A 15,271-nucleotide genomic window follows, 5' to 3' on the forward strand; every position below is an offset into this window, starting at 1 on the left:
TTCCCAAACCACTTGATGGGCGAATAGATTTCGTTTGGATGTGACAACCATCGGAACATGCTAGACAAAGGAAACATGGGATACGCCCAGTGGGGGCACTTTTAAATCACCGATGCAGACCATAATGTATGAAGGAAAGATGCCCCCTATACACGATGATTCCTATATCTGTCAGGACAAAGTGTATAATAACGAAATAGGTTTTTTTTGTTGTAGCAACAGCCTCCGGGCAAACATCCAATTTCGAAGGTTTCTCCATTGTACTGTCCTTTACGATCTACCGTCTGTAACATCCCAATTTTCACGTCCAAAAATTTCTTTTTAATTAACCAACACATAAAAACATTCATAAGAAAATACTGCGAAAACACATCATCTCATAAAACAATGTATCATGTCTGAAAACCCAAGCCATAGAATAATAACATATCAGAGTACAATCCCAGAAAACTCCATGCGGAAACCATATGTGTGTGTGTGATGCGATGCTACGCCGCCGGATCCTTCCCCTTAGACGAAGAGGTACCTGAAATCAAAATCGAAACCGTAAGCACAAAGCTTAGTGAGTTCCCCCATCATACCACATACCATACAATATCATCGGTATCTTTCAACCGGTAACCAACATCGGTATCTTTCAACTGGTAATCATCATCGGTATCTTTCAACCGGTAACCATCATCGGTATCTTTCAACCGGTAGCCATCATCGGTATCTTTCAACCGATAACTGTCATCGGTATCTTTCAACCGGTAACTGTCATCGGTATCTTTCAACCGGTAACTGGGGACTATTCCACCCCCTACCACTAGCATACAACAGCAAGGTACAATCATACAGTCAGGCATATCCGGGTACTGACCTACCCCACGGCCCTAAGGGCCGCTGTCAGGGATCCTAATCCCTACTATACACGTAACATATCATGCAGATAATACTCATGACCAAAGCACATAACCAAACCAAGATAATTATCACAAAGACAATCATCTTACAAATACTCCTCTTTGGTGGGCCGGCATTGTGGCCTTAGACCCACCCCTACTGGAAGGTAACTCACCTCGATGTCGTGCAGTGTTTGAATTATCCTCAGCGTACAAGTCGACTCCCCTCGACTCCTCGATCCCTACACGACGACCTTCAAGTCAACACACACCCAGTACAACCCTAAACAGGGTCAGTCCAAGTCTAGTCAAAGTCAACTTCAAGTTGACCGACTCGCCGAGTTGGGCCGTCAACTCGCCGAATCCCTCACCCTTTACTCATCCTTATCCACGACCCGAATCGTCGAGTTGGGCCGTCAACTCGACGAGTTCCTCCCTCACATGAACATCGCATGAAACTCATCCGACTCGCCGAGTTGATGAACAACTCGTCGAGTTCACCTTCATCTGATGAACAAGTTCTGTCCTCGACTCGCCGAGTTGATGAACAACTCGTCGAGTTCATCTTCATCCTTAAGTAGATTGCCTTGGACTCGCCGAGTCTGTTCTAGCACTCGTCGAGTCCCATGAACTCCAGGTCTAAAATCATGTCCAATACATTGGGTAACTCTTCCTGTCCGATTACAACCCTTCTAACACTCAACTGGGTTCCTTTGACTCTCAACAGATATGAGGCTCAAAGCCTCAGACTCGTCGAGTCCAAGAACGGAATTGCCGAGTCAGTCATGTCCACACTCTAAATCCTTGAATTTTGATGTACAACCTTTGATCAAAAGATAGATCCAAGCTTCTATAATCGATCTAGCACGTAAAGTTACAAACTTTACGTGCTTGCATGGGACTTTGAGCTCAAAAAGACATAAAACAAGCTCTTATGATGCATGGGGCCTTTCATGGGTGCAAAAGCAGTCCCCAACTACCTTGTGACTCCTTTAATGACGTGATTCCGAAGCTCTAACCCCCAACCATGTTTGTAATCATGGTTGGCCATCAAAAGTGGCTTATAAAAGCCCTAAATCTCCCCAAAAAAGGATCTAACAAATGAAAGAGCAAGGTTACAACTTTTTACCTTCAATGAACTGTAGAAGGTGCACAAACTCGGGTTCCCTTGGTCTTTACTTGCTTCCTTAAGCCTTTCTCCTTCCTTCTTAAGACCACAAGCACCAAAATCCACCAACAAGGCTTAGATTGCTTCAATAACGGCTAGGGTTTCAATGAGAGGTGTTCTGGGAGCATAAGGGACGTTGTGGCCGACATAACATTGTTTAAATAGGGTGCAAACCCTCGGATTAGGGTTTTTGTCCAGTCAGAGTCTACTCGTCGAGTCCAGGACCCGACTTGACGAGTCCATCACTTAAATCCCGCGCCTCATCCCGCTTTTACTCGGCGAGTTGGTCCTTCAACTCGCCGAGTCCAAGGCCAAAAATGCAAAAATACTTAAATAAAAATACATACCAAGAACCAGGTGCTACAAATCTCCCCCACTTATTTTAGACTTCGTCCTCGAAGTCTGCTGCTCGATCCTGGAACAGCTTTGGGTAATGCTCCATCATCTCATCCACCGGCTCCCAAGTCCATTCCGAGCCCTTTCGGTGCTGCCATTGCACCTTTACCAGCTCAACCCTCTTGTTCCTCAGATCCTTCGACTTCCGGTCAAGGATTGCTACAGGTCGCTCAATGTAATTCAGGCTGTCATCGACCTGAATATCCTCTAAGGGTACTACTGCTGAGTCGTCCACCAGGCACTTCCGCAGCTGAGAGACGTGGAAAGTGTTGTGGATCTGACTGAGTTCGGCTGGCAGATCCAACCTATAAGCCACCTTGCCCACCCGGGCTATAACCCTGAAGGGTCCAATATACCTGGGACCCAACTTGCCCCGCTTCCTGAATCGGATGATGCCCTTCCATGGCGACACCTTCAGGAGAACCATATCCCCGACCTGAAACTCCAGGTTCGATCGGCGCTTGTTGGCATAACTTTTCTGCCGTCTCTGAGCGGTCTGAACCCTGGTCCTGACCTGCTGGATCCGTTCGGTCGTCTTGAGCACTACATCGGTGCTCCCCATGACCCTCTGGCCAACCTCGCCCCAGCATATCGGGGTCCTGCACTTCCTCCCGTACAACATCTCGAAGGGAGGTCGATCGATACTCGTATGATAGCTATTATTATACGAGAACTCCGCCAACGAAAGGTAGGTATCCCAGCTACCTCCAAAGTCTAAAACACATGCCCGCAGCATATCCTCTAGCGTCTGGATGGTCCGCTCGCTCTGACCATCCGTTTACGGGTGAAAAGCAGTGCTGAAATGCAGACGAGTACCCAGCTCGTCATGAAACTTCTTCCAAAACCTGGAAGTGAACCGTACATCCCTGTCGGAAATCACTGAAACTGGCACCTCGTGCCGCGACACCACCTCCCGGATATAGATGTCGGCCAACTTCTCGGCCGAGATACTCTCCGGAATCGGAATAAAATGAGCGCTCTTGGTCAATCGATCGACGATAACCCAAATCGTATCCACCCCTCGCGCGGTCCTGGGAAGCTTTGTGATAAAATCCATCGTAATATCCTCCCATTTCCACAACGGGATATCCAACGGCTGCATCTTGCCGTGTGGCCTCTGGTGCTCGGCCTTGACCTTCCTGCAGGTCAAGCACCGCTCCACGTACCATGCTACGTCCTGCTTCATGCAGGGCCACCAATAATCGGGACGAAGATCTCTATACATCTTCGTCGCTCCAGGATGGATAGAAAATCTGGATTTGTGTGCCTCCTCCATCAGGATCTGGCACACGCCTCCATGATAAGGGACCCACACCCTATGGTGAAGAGTCAATAACCCTCGGCTATCATAGTCGAAGGAGGAAACCTGCCCCACAATCCGCTCGCTCTTCCGATGTTTCTCCTTCATGGCCTCCTGTTGGGCCTCCCGAATCCGCTCGAACAGCGGAGTCACCACTGTCATCCTCAGACAGATATCCCTGATCGGCGCTGCCTTGTGGCTAAGCGCGTCAGCCACCACATTGGCCTTCCCCGGGTGGTAGAGGATCTCACAATCATAATCCTTTACCACATCAAGCCACCGACGCTGCCTCATGTTCAGATTTGGCTGGTCCATGAGATACCTCAGGCTCTTGTGGTCCGTGTAAATCGTACAACGAACCCCATAGAGGTAATGCCGCCAAATCTTGAGGGCGAACACAACAGCCCCCAGCTCCAAATCGTGCGTCGGGTAGTTTGCCTCGTGAGGCTTCAGCTGTCTCGAAGCGTAAGCAACAACATGCCCTCTCTGCATCAATACTGCGCCCAAGCCCGAGATGGACGCATCACAGTACACGACGAGATCCTCAATGCCCTCGGACAGGGCTAAGATTGGCGCCTCGCACAATCTCTGTCTCAGTGTCTCGAATGCAGTCTGCTGATCAGGCCCCCAACGAAAGACCACGGTCTTCCTCGTTAGCCTGGTCAGGGGTAAGGCTATCTTGGAGAAATCCTGGATGAATCTCCGATAGTAGCCGGCTAATCCCAGGAAACTCCGAATCTCAGATGGAGATCTCGGAACCTCCCATCTCATCACGGCCTCCACTTTGGCCGGATCTACCGAAATCCCGTTCTGGTTGACAAGGTGCCCAAGAAACTGCACCTCGCGCAACCAGAACTCGCACTTGGAGAACTTAGCATACAAGCTCTCCCTCCTCAAAGTCTCCAGAACCTCTCGCAGATGCTCCTCATGTTGCTCTCGCGTCTTGGAGTAAACCAAGATATCATCGATAAACACTATCACAGACCGGTCTAACATCGGTCTACACACGCGGTTCATGAGATCCATGAACGCGGCAGGAGCGTTGGTGAGCCCGAAAGGCATCACCACGAACTCATAGTGGCCATAACGCGTCCGAAACGTCGTCTTCTGTACATCCTCCTCTCTGACCCTCATCTGATGATACCCTGAACGCAAATCAATCTTGGAGAACTAAGACGCTCCCTTTAGCTGGTCAAAGAGGTCATCAATCATCGGGAGTGGGTAACGGTTCTTCACCGTTACCTTATTCAGCTCCCTATAGTCTATACACATCCGATGCGACCCGTCCTTTTTCTTCACGAATAGAATTGGGGCTCCCTAGGGAGAACTACTCGGTCTAATGAATCCCTTGTCTAACAGCTCCTGCAGCTGTGTAGACAACTCCTGCATCTTGGGAGGAGCCAACCGATACGGTGCCTTGGCTATCGGAGCCGCACCAGGGACTAGGTCGATCCTGAACTCCACCTGTCGCTCCGGAGGTATCCCAGGCAGCTCCTCGGGGAATACGTCCGCGAACTCTCGCACCACGGGCACATCGCCCACCGTCGCCCTACCCGCCTCCCGGGTATCCATAACATAGGCGACATAACCTGCACAACCCTGCTGGAGGTAACGCCTAGCTCTCGCTGCTGAACATAAAGCTGGTCCTCGCAGTGGCCTCTCGCCCTGAATTACCAGCTCTCCCCCACTTGGGGTCCTGATCCGCACCAACTGCTGCGCACAGTCAATCACTGCCCCGTTGGGGCTCAGCCAATCCATACCGATAATAACCTTGTTCCCCCGCAAAGGTATGGGAACCAGATCTACCAGATAACGCTCCTCAAACAGTCATAGGATGCAATCTCGGTAAACCTCCGACGTTTGTACCGACCGGTCGTCCACAATCTCGACCTCTAGAGGGCAATCCATCATGCCCGAAGACTCAGGAAACTTCTTGCTAAGCGCAAGAGAGACAAATGATCGCGTGGCACCTGAATCAAACAATACCTGAACTGGGATACCGTTCACATGGAACGATCCTAAACGGTGCACATACATAACATATCAAGATCACAGCGCCATATCATAAAAGCATAAGAAAGGAACCATACCCGTCACTACATCAGGTGCAGCGCGTGCCTCCTCGGCTGTCAACTGAAATGCTCGGCTCCGCCCCACTGGAGCCTCTGTCTTGGCCTTCCGGCCATCTGCAACCCGCGTTGTCGGTGAGACCGGCGCCACTGCTGGCGCCGCTGCTGACGCTGCTGACAATCTCGGGCAGTTGGCCTTTTTATGGCCCCTCTGATTGCAATGGAAGCAAATCAGGTCTGTCATATGTACCACAGGAGTAGGGGCGGTACAATCTCCGCCAAAATGCCCAACCTTGCCGCACTTATAGCAGCCTGAACCCGGCCCAGTGCGACAAGCTCCCTCGTGTGACCGACCGCATTTCCCACAGCGGTCCCGCCCAGACTAGCCTTTCGGCCTACCATCGGATCCCTTAGGCTTCTTTCCTGAAGCCCCCGTCGTCAGCCCCTCCGCTGCCTTCCTTTTCCGGATGTGCTCCAGATCAATCTCCCTCTCCCTAGCCCTGACAATCATGGAATCCAGGGTAGGGCAAGCTGAGAAACTGACATGCTCCCGAATGTCAGCTCGTAACATATCATGGTAGCGGGTCCTCCTCATGTCCTCATCACCCGCATACTGGGGCACCAACAATTCCCTCTCCCGGAACTTGGCGGTGATCTCCACCACAGTCTCCGTAGTCTGTCTCATGTCCAAGAAATCTCTGGCCAGCTGCTGAAGCTCCATAGCTGGCACAAACTCCGCCCTGAATCTGGTCACAAAGTCTGACCAGGTCATAGCCTCAACAGCCGAGGCTCCCAATGAGTCACCAACAGACTCCCACCAATCTCTAGCTATGTCTCTCAAACACCCTGCTGCATATCTCACCTTCGACCCCTCGGGGCAGAAGCTGGTCAGCTGCGCAGACTCGATGTCTGCGATCCACCTCCTAGCAGCAATGGGGTCTTTCACCCCATGGAAATCCGGCGCACCGCTCCCTCGGAAGTCCTTAAAGGACAGTGTGCGCGTACTCGTCTGGCTAGACGCCATATCACTCCTGAATGCCCGGAGGCGATCCTTCATCAGCTCAACAATCCCTTCCTTGATTGACCCGAAAATGACCGGGGTCGACTCAAGAATGCCTCTCGTGATCTCAGACGCGATGAACTCGCGCAGCCCATCATCAACCTGCTCGGATCCTGCACCCGAGCCCGATCCTGATCCTGATCCGGAACCTCCTGCTCCATGTTGTGTGGTCACCATGCTGAAAACACACGCATAAATGTCAGGATCATACATACTTCCAAGAGGCCTAACACACTTTCCAAGGTTCCCGGTTCCATCTAGGCCCTCCTTGATTCGAGTACGGATCCTCTGCTTCCAGTAGTACGGGCCCATACTACCTTCCACATCTATCCGTGCTTTCCTCAAGGACTGCTTCGACTTCACCAAGTCCCTTTCACCGATACCCCTTTCCACTGACCTCATCCTAGGTTTTCCTAGGGCACTCTCCGACCTACCATCCGTCATTAGCTGCACTAGGAGTCCCCACCACTTCCCCCTAACTAACTTGCGGATACTGTTACATATCCGTTCCATAGCTAGTTAAGGGTGGCCAGAACCCCCATAGCACAAAGCAAGCAGCATTCGAGCATTGGGTAACCAAATCAGGCATAACCTACACAGGCCATCCTATTGCTGACTAAACAGTCCTAGCATACAACTCATACAACAGGCATATAAGGCATCCTCTTAGATCCTTAGCCCTAACTAGCATGCAATTCTCAGAATCATATATCAGGCACACAAGGCATCCTCCTAGATCCTTAGTCCTATTCTAGCATGCAGTTTTCTGAATCAAAACCATATAGCATAACGTATCAAGTATGGGTATCTTGGGGAAAACTTACTTGAGCCCGACCGGTCGCATGCATCACACACTTCGTCTTTCTTAAAATCCTTCCATTTAGATTTTAGAAAACCATTTTTCCTTGTAAAAACCTTTTAGCCCCTCAGTTTGAGTCCAGACACCCCCGAGGGTGTGTCCGAATCCCTCAAACCAGGCCTCTGATACCAACTTGTAACATCCCAATTTTCAGGTCCAAAAATTTCTTTTTAATTAACCAACACATAAAAACATTCATAAGAAAATACTGCGAAAACACATCATCTCATAAAACAATGTATCATGTCTGAAAACCCAAGCCATAGAATAATAACATATCAGAGTACAATCCCAGAAAACTCCATGCGGAAACCATATGTGTGTGTGTGTGATGCGATTTTACGCCGCCGGCTCCTTCCCCTTAGACGAAGAGGTACCTGAAACCAAAACCGAAACCGTAAGCACAAAGCTTAGTGAGTTCCCCCATCATACCACATACCATACAATATCATCAGTATCTCTCAACCGGTAATCATCATCGGTATCTTTCAACCGGTAACCAACATCGGTATCTTTCAACTGGTAATCATCATCGGTATCTTTCAACCGGTAACCATCATCGGTATCTTTCAACCGGTAGCCATCATCGGTATCTTTCAACCGGTAACTGTCATCGGTATCTTTCAACCGGTAACTGTCATCGGTATCTTTCAACCGGTAACTGGGGACTATTCCACCCCCTACCACTAGCATACAACAGCAAGGTACAATCATATAGTCAGGCATATCCGGGTACTGACCTACCCCACGGCCCTAAGGGCCGCTGTCAGGGATCCTAATCCCTACTATACACGTAACATATCATGCAGATAATACTCATGACCAAAGCACATAACCAAACCAAGATAATTATCACAAAGACAATCATCTTACAAATACTCCTCTTTGGTGGGACGGCATTGTGGCCTTAGACCCACCCCTACTGGAAGGTAACTCACCTCGATGTCGTGCAGTGTTTGAATTATCCTCAGCGCACAAGTCGACTCCCCTCGACTCCTCGATCCCTACACGACGACCTTCAAGTCAACACACAGCCAGTACAACCCTAAACAGGGTTAGTCCAAGTCTAGTCAAAGTCAACTTCAAGTTGACGGACTCGCCGAGTTGGGCCGTCAACTCGCCGAGTCCCTCACCCTTTACTCTTCCTTATCCACGACCCGAATCGTCGAGTTGGGCCGTCAACTCGATGAGTTCCTCCCTCACATGAACATCACATGAAACTCATCCGACTCGCCGAGTTGATGAACAACTCGTCGAGTTCACCTTCATCTGATGAACAAGTTCTGTCCTCGACTCGCCGAGTTGATGAACAACTCGTCGAGTTCATCTTCATCCTTAAGAAGATTGCCTTGGACTCGCCGAGTCTGTTCTATCACTCGTCGAGTCCCATGAACTCCAGGTATAAAATCACGTCCAATACATTGGGTAACTCTTCCTATCCGATTACAACCCTTCTAACACTCAACTGGGTTCCTTTAACTCTCAACAGATATGAGGCTCAAAGCCTCAGACTCGTCGAGTCCAAGAACGGAATCGCCGAGTCAGTCATGTCCACACTCTAAATCCTTGAATTCTGATGTACAACCTTTGATCAAAAGATAGATCCAAGCTTCTATAATCGATCTAGCACGTAAAGTTACAAACTTTACGTGCTTGCATGGGACTTTGAGCTCAAAAAGACATAAAACAAGCTCTTAAGATGCATGGGGCCTTTCATGGGTGCAAAAGCAGTCCCCAACTACCTTGTGACTCCTTTAATGACGTGATTCCGAAGCTCTAACCCCCAACCATGTTTGCAATCATGGTTGGCCATCAAAAGTGGCTTATAAAAGCCCTAAATCTCCCCAAAAAGGGATCTAACAAATGAAAGAGCAAGGTTACAACTTTTTACCTTCAATGAACTGTAGAAGGTGCACAAACTCGGGTTCCCTTGGTCTTTACTTGCTTCCTCAAGCCTTTCTCCTTCCTTCTTAAGACCACAAGCACCAAAATCCACCAAACAAGGCTTAGATTGCTTCAATAACGGCTAGGGTTTCAATGAGAGGTGTTCTGGGAGCATAAGGGACGTTGTGGCCAACATAACATTGTTTAAATAGGGTGCAAACCCTCGGATTAGGGTTTTTGTCCAGTCAGAGTCTACTCGTCGAGTCCGGGACCCGACTCGACGAGTCCATCACTTAAATCCCGCGTCTCATCCCGCTTTTACTCGGCGAGTTGGTCCTTCAACTCGCCGAGTCCAAAGCCAAAAATGCAAAAATACTTAAATAAAAATACATACCAAGAACCAGGTGCTACACCGTCTCACCTTCATAGCCTTTTTCTCACCAAAACAACCTAAGTCTTCAATATTGAACTTCTTCTTTCGGTCTTCTGTCTTCTGTCGTTTTATTTTATTTTATTATTTTTTTAGGAAACATGAGCTTGAATCTTCACTTGATATATTATTCTTCTTTTGTGTTGCTTCTTTTCTTCAATTTTTCTTGATTTTGTTCTCTCTTCGAATCTTTTTTTTTTGGCTTCACTTTTCCATCTTTCTTCATTTGTTTGATTTCTTCATGGCTTAGAGATTGCACCATAGGTAAAGGCTAGAAATGAATACCTAATGATCATTGACAGTGTTTCAAGATCTACTAAAATGGGTGGGGAATGACTCTAGAATGGGTGTTACCAAAAAAAAACCTGTGGTCCCAAAAATGTGAATTGGGGGACCTATCTCAAAATTCATCAATGTAAGGTGCGATGAAGAAACTTAACTATGTATCTATTCTAGACCCCTAAAAAAATTTCCTAGCCTAAAAAGGTGGTGAGAAACTAACTAAGCAAAGCTCGGGCGAGACTCGGGAGTACTAAGGTGTACTTCCTCCCAAACCGAAACGCGATTCTTCAAGATCTTCAGAATACCTTACCGGGCTAATCTTTGCCTGCACGCATCTTTCTGGTTGACCACTTCCATCCCCACCTAGACCCAATCAAGCTACCTGCATCTGAACCCCACACAAGCAGTTCAAAAAGTGGTCCTTTTAGGATCAAAATGTGCCCACTTGTCGAGCACAAGGAATTCCACAACAAAACCCAGGACCAATCTATGATTCAATACTTATGATCATGTTCCATAGCATCCAAAAGATGAGAATAAATAGATAACAAAAATGCATGTATGCTAATGTCCTAAGCTAAATGTTATGCAAAAATAAAAAGGTGAAAAAGAAGAAAATAAAATATTTTTGGAATTTTATAAAATAAAAAAATGAATGCAAATTAGCTTCAAACTAAAATGTTATGAAACCTAATTAAAATGCATGAGAAAGAAAAAGGGAAAAAGGGAATACCCCACCCCAAGCTTAGAAATAAGCATTGTCCTCAATGTTTGGGGCGAGGCGAAAGTACCTAAACCGGGGGATTAGGAGGAGGATATGGGTATTGATTCTTGAGAGAGAAAGAATGCATAGAGAGAGGGAAATAACTGGTGTGCTAATGAAGAAGAAGGATTGCATGTCACTCAAGTTATTTGGTCAAAAGTTAATGGAAGTCAAAGCTGGTCAACGAATCCATGCGGACAGATTTTGGAGTACGCGCGGACCGTTTCAATAATCCACGCGGACGACCCCTCGAGTACACGCAGTCCGCGTAAAAAGGTCTGTAACCATCCATATTTGAAGAATGATGCGGTCGATTTTTTTGGCCACACGCGGTCCGTTTTTATAACCCACGCAGACTACCCCTCGAGTACACGCGGACCGCCTGTGTCTTGCTGAAACCTCTCAATTCTTCGCCCTTGACCAAAACGAACATCGGGGCTTAAAATTCAACACTCTTTTACTGCAAGAAGGAAGAAGATGAAATGTGAAATGCAAAAATGATTTATCTAAAACATTTATTCGGAATTAGAAAAGATGAAAACATTAAGTTTTCCAAAAAAATGCCATTCTTTAACATCTTTGGCGAGACGTCCTTCCAGTTTGATTTCAGTATACCGGGGCATCCAAATGGATGACATCTAGGACATTTGCATTAAAACCTTCATAGAAAGGTTTCAAACGACGCCCATTGACTTTGAAGATTTACCCCGTGTCGATATTTTTTAATTTCCACACCTCCATTAGGACTCCTTTCTTGTATTTGACTTTCTTTTTACGAGAGAACCATATCGGACTTAGACCTTTGATAATAGCAATCATCCAACTGTATTCTTTCTTGTACTTGTTCAATAAGGTGACTAACTCTTCTCTCTTTGACATGGTGGTTGAGTAGGTGACCGGTTGGGCGTCTTCTTTCTCGGGATACGTATCCTTTGAAGGGTCCGACAGATTTATCGTTTTCAGATCTTGTGGTTATTCTATCACTGGAGTTAGTTTCTCAATGGTAGTGGGTGGCTCAATCTCTCTTTCGTTAACCCCCAACACTTCCTCTATAGTTTCATTGACAACTTTCTCAATTTCTTCTTCCTCCTCGACAACTTCTTCCACTTCTACTTCCTCATATAACAATCTTGGGCCATCAAAACTTTTCTCATCTTTTAAAGGAATGACACATGTGTTATGCCATGGGCTCTCTTCAGAAGGTAGTTTGTCTTGAGCTTCCATTATACTTATTGTTTGAGCAAGTTGTGTTATTTGTTGCTCTAAGCTTTTGAGGCTAGCTTGCGTTGTTTCCTGGAAATGTTGGGTAGAAGTGGAAATGCTCCTCACAATCTCCTCTAAGGACACGCTTGGCATTTTAGGCTGTTGAGGAGGTGGAGGATATGGATGTTGGAATTATGGAGTTGGTTGGTATTGGTCACTTCTCCAAGCTTCATATGGGCTTTGGTATTGGTTGTATCCCCAAGCTTGGTTGTTGTCCCACCATTGATCATGTTGAGGTTGATCATAAATCCATTGGTTTGACCTGTAGTAGCTTCCCTTTTCTTGTACTTCTTCGCATTCTCCTTGTAAATATGGACACATATCAGAATGATGTCCATTTTGTGCGTAATTATCGCAAGGAAGAGTTGTGGGTTGCACACTTTGGTCACTTCCAATCATCATAACTAACCGAGCTAGCTCAGAAAGTTGGTCTTTAATGCAAGGATTGTTCATTTCCAAACCATACTTTTTTTTTTCAATTTTTGATTTTTAAACTAGAGTACCTGCACAATGAGATCTAGGCATAGAGAAACAAATTGATTAAATATAAACCAATCCCCACGGCGCCAAAATTTGGGGGTTGTCGAGGCTAACAAAATTAATACCCTAAATATTACACACTAAAATAGTGTATAGTGGTAAAGGGATCGTATCCACGGAGATTGGTTCAATTTGTTACTTCTATGATAATCTTGGTGTACAAACACTTGTAAAACTAAAATAAAATAAAGTTGGGGGATTTTGATCTTTTAAGATGTTTAAAATAAAACTAGAATTACACTAACATTTAAAAACACAATTCAACAAAAGAAAAGTTTGATGTAAAATCAATAAGAGAAAGATGGTTGACTTTCGACTTTCATTACCTGAACATTTGGTTAAATAATCATGAGAATACCAAGGTGCAATACTTGTGTTTATAATCTAACTTGGCTATAGCAATTTATAAGCATAACTTGCCTCAACTCTTCATTTGTATTAAAATGACTAGAGAAGCTCATAGCACATTTCCTAAATCAAAGTCACAAAACTAATGAAGCATTTAATTTTGTGAAAATCAATTAGCATTAGGTTTTAAGAGTCACCAAATCCAAAGAGTAATCTATTGCTTTCATTACCACTAGGGAGAAAATATTTTCTTAGTCTAAATGAAATGAAAACAAACATTTAAATTAATTGTTGCTTGTTAAATTGAAGACCCGTTACTTAGCCAAGAATTTAACCAACAAAAATAACATTCACATATCAATATTCATGACTAGAGATATATAAACATGAAGGAAGTTTTCATAGAAAATATAATCATAGATATTCAACACAAGTTCATGGAGTTCTTCAAAATAACCAAAACATTCAAGCAATTACATCCAAGTCAACCAAATACGAGTCTAGCCAAGCATGGCCAAAATAAAAGAAATACAAGATAGTTTAGAGATACCAAACATGATTCAAAGTGTAAGATGAAATGAAATGACACCAATCTTCCAAATCTTCCCAAGCCTTCTTGAGAGCAAAAAAAATAGAGTTGTTCTTCCAAGTCCTACTTCTTGCTTCAAAACTCCAGTAAAAGTGGTCAAAAATCGGATCCAAAAGTCCCCCAAAAGCATTCCACCAACCTTCCCAAAATAAAGTCAAAAAGTCAAAAATCTGGATTCTTCATAGTGCGATCCACGAGGACCATTTGTAAATCCACGCGGACCGCGTGGATTCTGGGCCATTTGGCTCATTTGATTGGCCTTCTAGTTTTGCTCCTTTATTTCTTGGTCCAACCCACATGTAAAGGTTCTTGATAGCCCAATTGTGTCTTCTTGACTCTCCCAAGATGGGCCATTGATTCCTTGATCTTCTATAGTTCAAAATTCTCTTCACATCATCATCATTCTTCATCTAAAATTAAGCCCAACTTACTCCTTTGATTATGTTGACAACAGGCCCAATCACACCACTTCAAGTCCACAAGCAAACCGCAAGCTTCCAAAGGTCCCGCACTCCTTCCATTCCTCCATGTGGAATAGTCTTCAACAAATTCTGCAATTAAGCTCAAAAGACTAGAAAGCACCCGGTAAAGGAGAAATGAAATAAAAAGAGAAAATATGCGTGAAGATTAACTAAAATGAGATGGTTTTAACTAAAAATAAACTATGAAAAGAAGTAATAAAAACGAAACTATTAATCCCTTCCTCGTCGAACCCTCCTCCTCCTCACCAAAACAATCGTCATTTCATTAATTTCACAATGGTTCGTTTGTTGTTATTCAAAAACTAAGTTTATAACTATACAATTTAAATCATTATTAAGTAAGATTTATGATCTACTTTAGGAATTAACAATATTTTATTTCTTTATTGCCCATCCTTTATTGTCATCTCACAACCGATCATCATTTCCAGCGACGAGGTAAACTTATCACTCCCTATTTCTTCTCCTTTTCTCTCACAAAAGCCTCACCATCCTCATCCTCTTCTTCCATATGAAGATGAAACCATCATTGAAAGAGGAAACCCAAATCGAAAATCATCATCAATACCCATCATCTTTTACAAATGCAATAATCCTTCAAAAAATTCCTGATCTTTCCATTTGGAATCTGTAGTCTAAAGGGGATCTTTGGTAACCTCTGAATGAAACCATGTGGATGTTACGTATAAGTCGGTCATCAATTAGCACGTAGTGTGTTGCGTTCAGCCTCCGATTGACCTTTGAGTGGACCAAAAGCCTTAGAAACTTCATTTGAGGGTTAATTCTTGTAACCGCTAAGAGATTTTAACTATTCAGTCCAACATTTAACAAAAATTACCAAACAACCCCTTAGATTTAGACATTTGGGATTCACAATGGAGATAAATCAAAAACTAAAATTGGGTTCTTTTGGGTTGGAATTTTCTTTTTAGATAATCAAATATGTATAGTTGA

Source organism: Lactuca virosa, chromosome 3, assembly GCF_052849685.1.
Source record: "Lactuca virosa cultivar CGN04683 chromosome 3, Lactuca_virosa_CGN04683_v6, whole genome shotgun sequence".
Taxonomy (NCBI): Eukaryota; Viridiplantae; Streptophyta; class Magnoliopsida; order Asterales; family Asteraceae; genus Lactuca; species Lactuca virosa.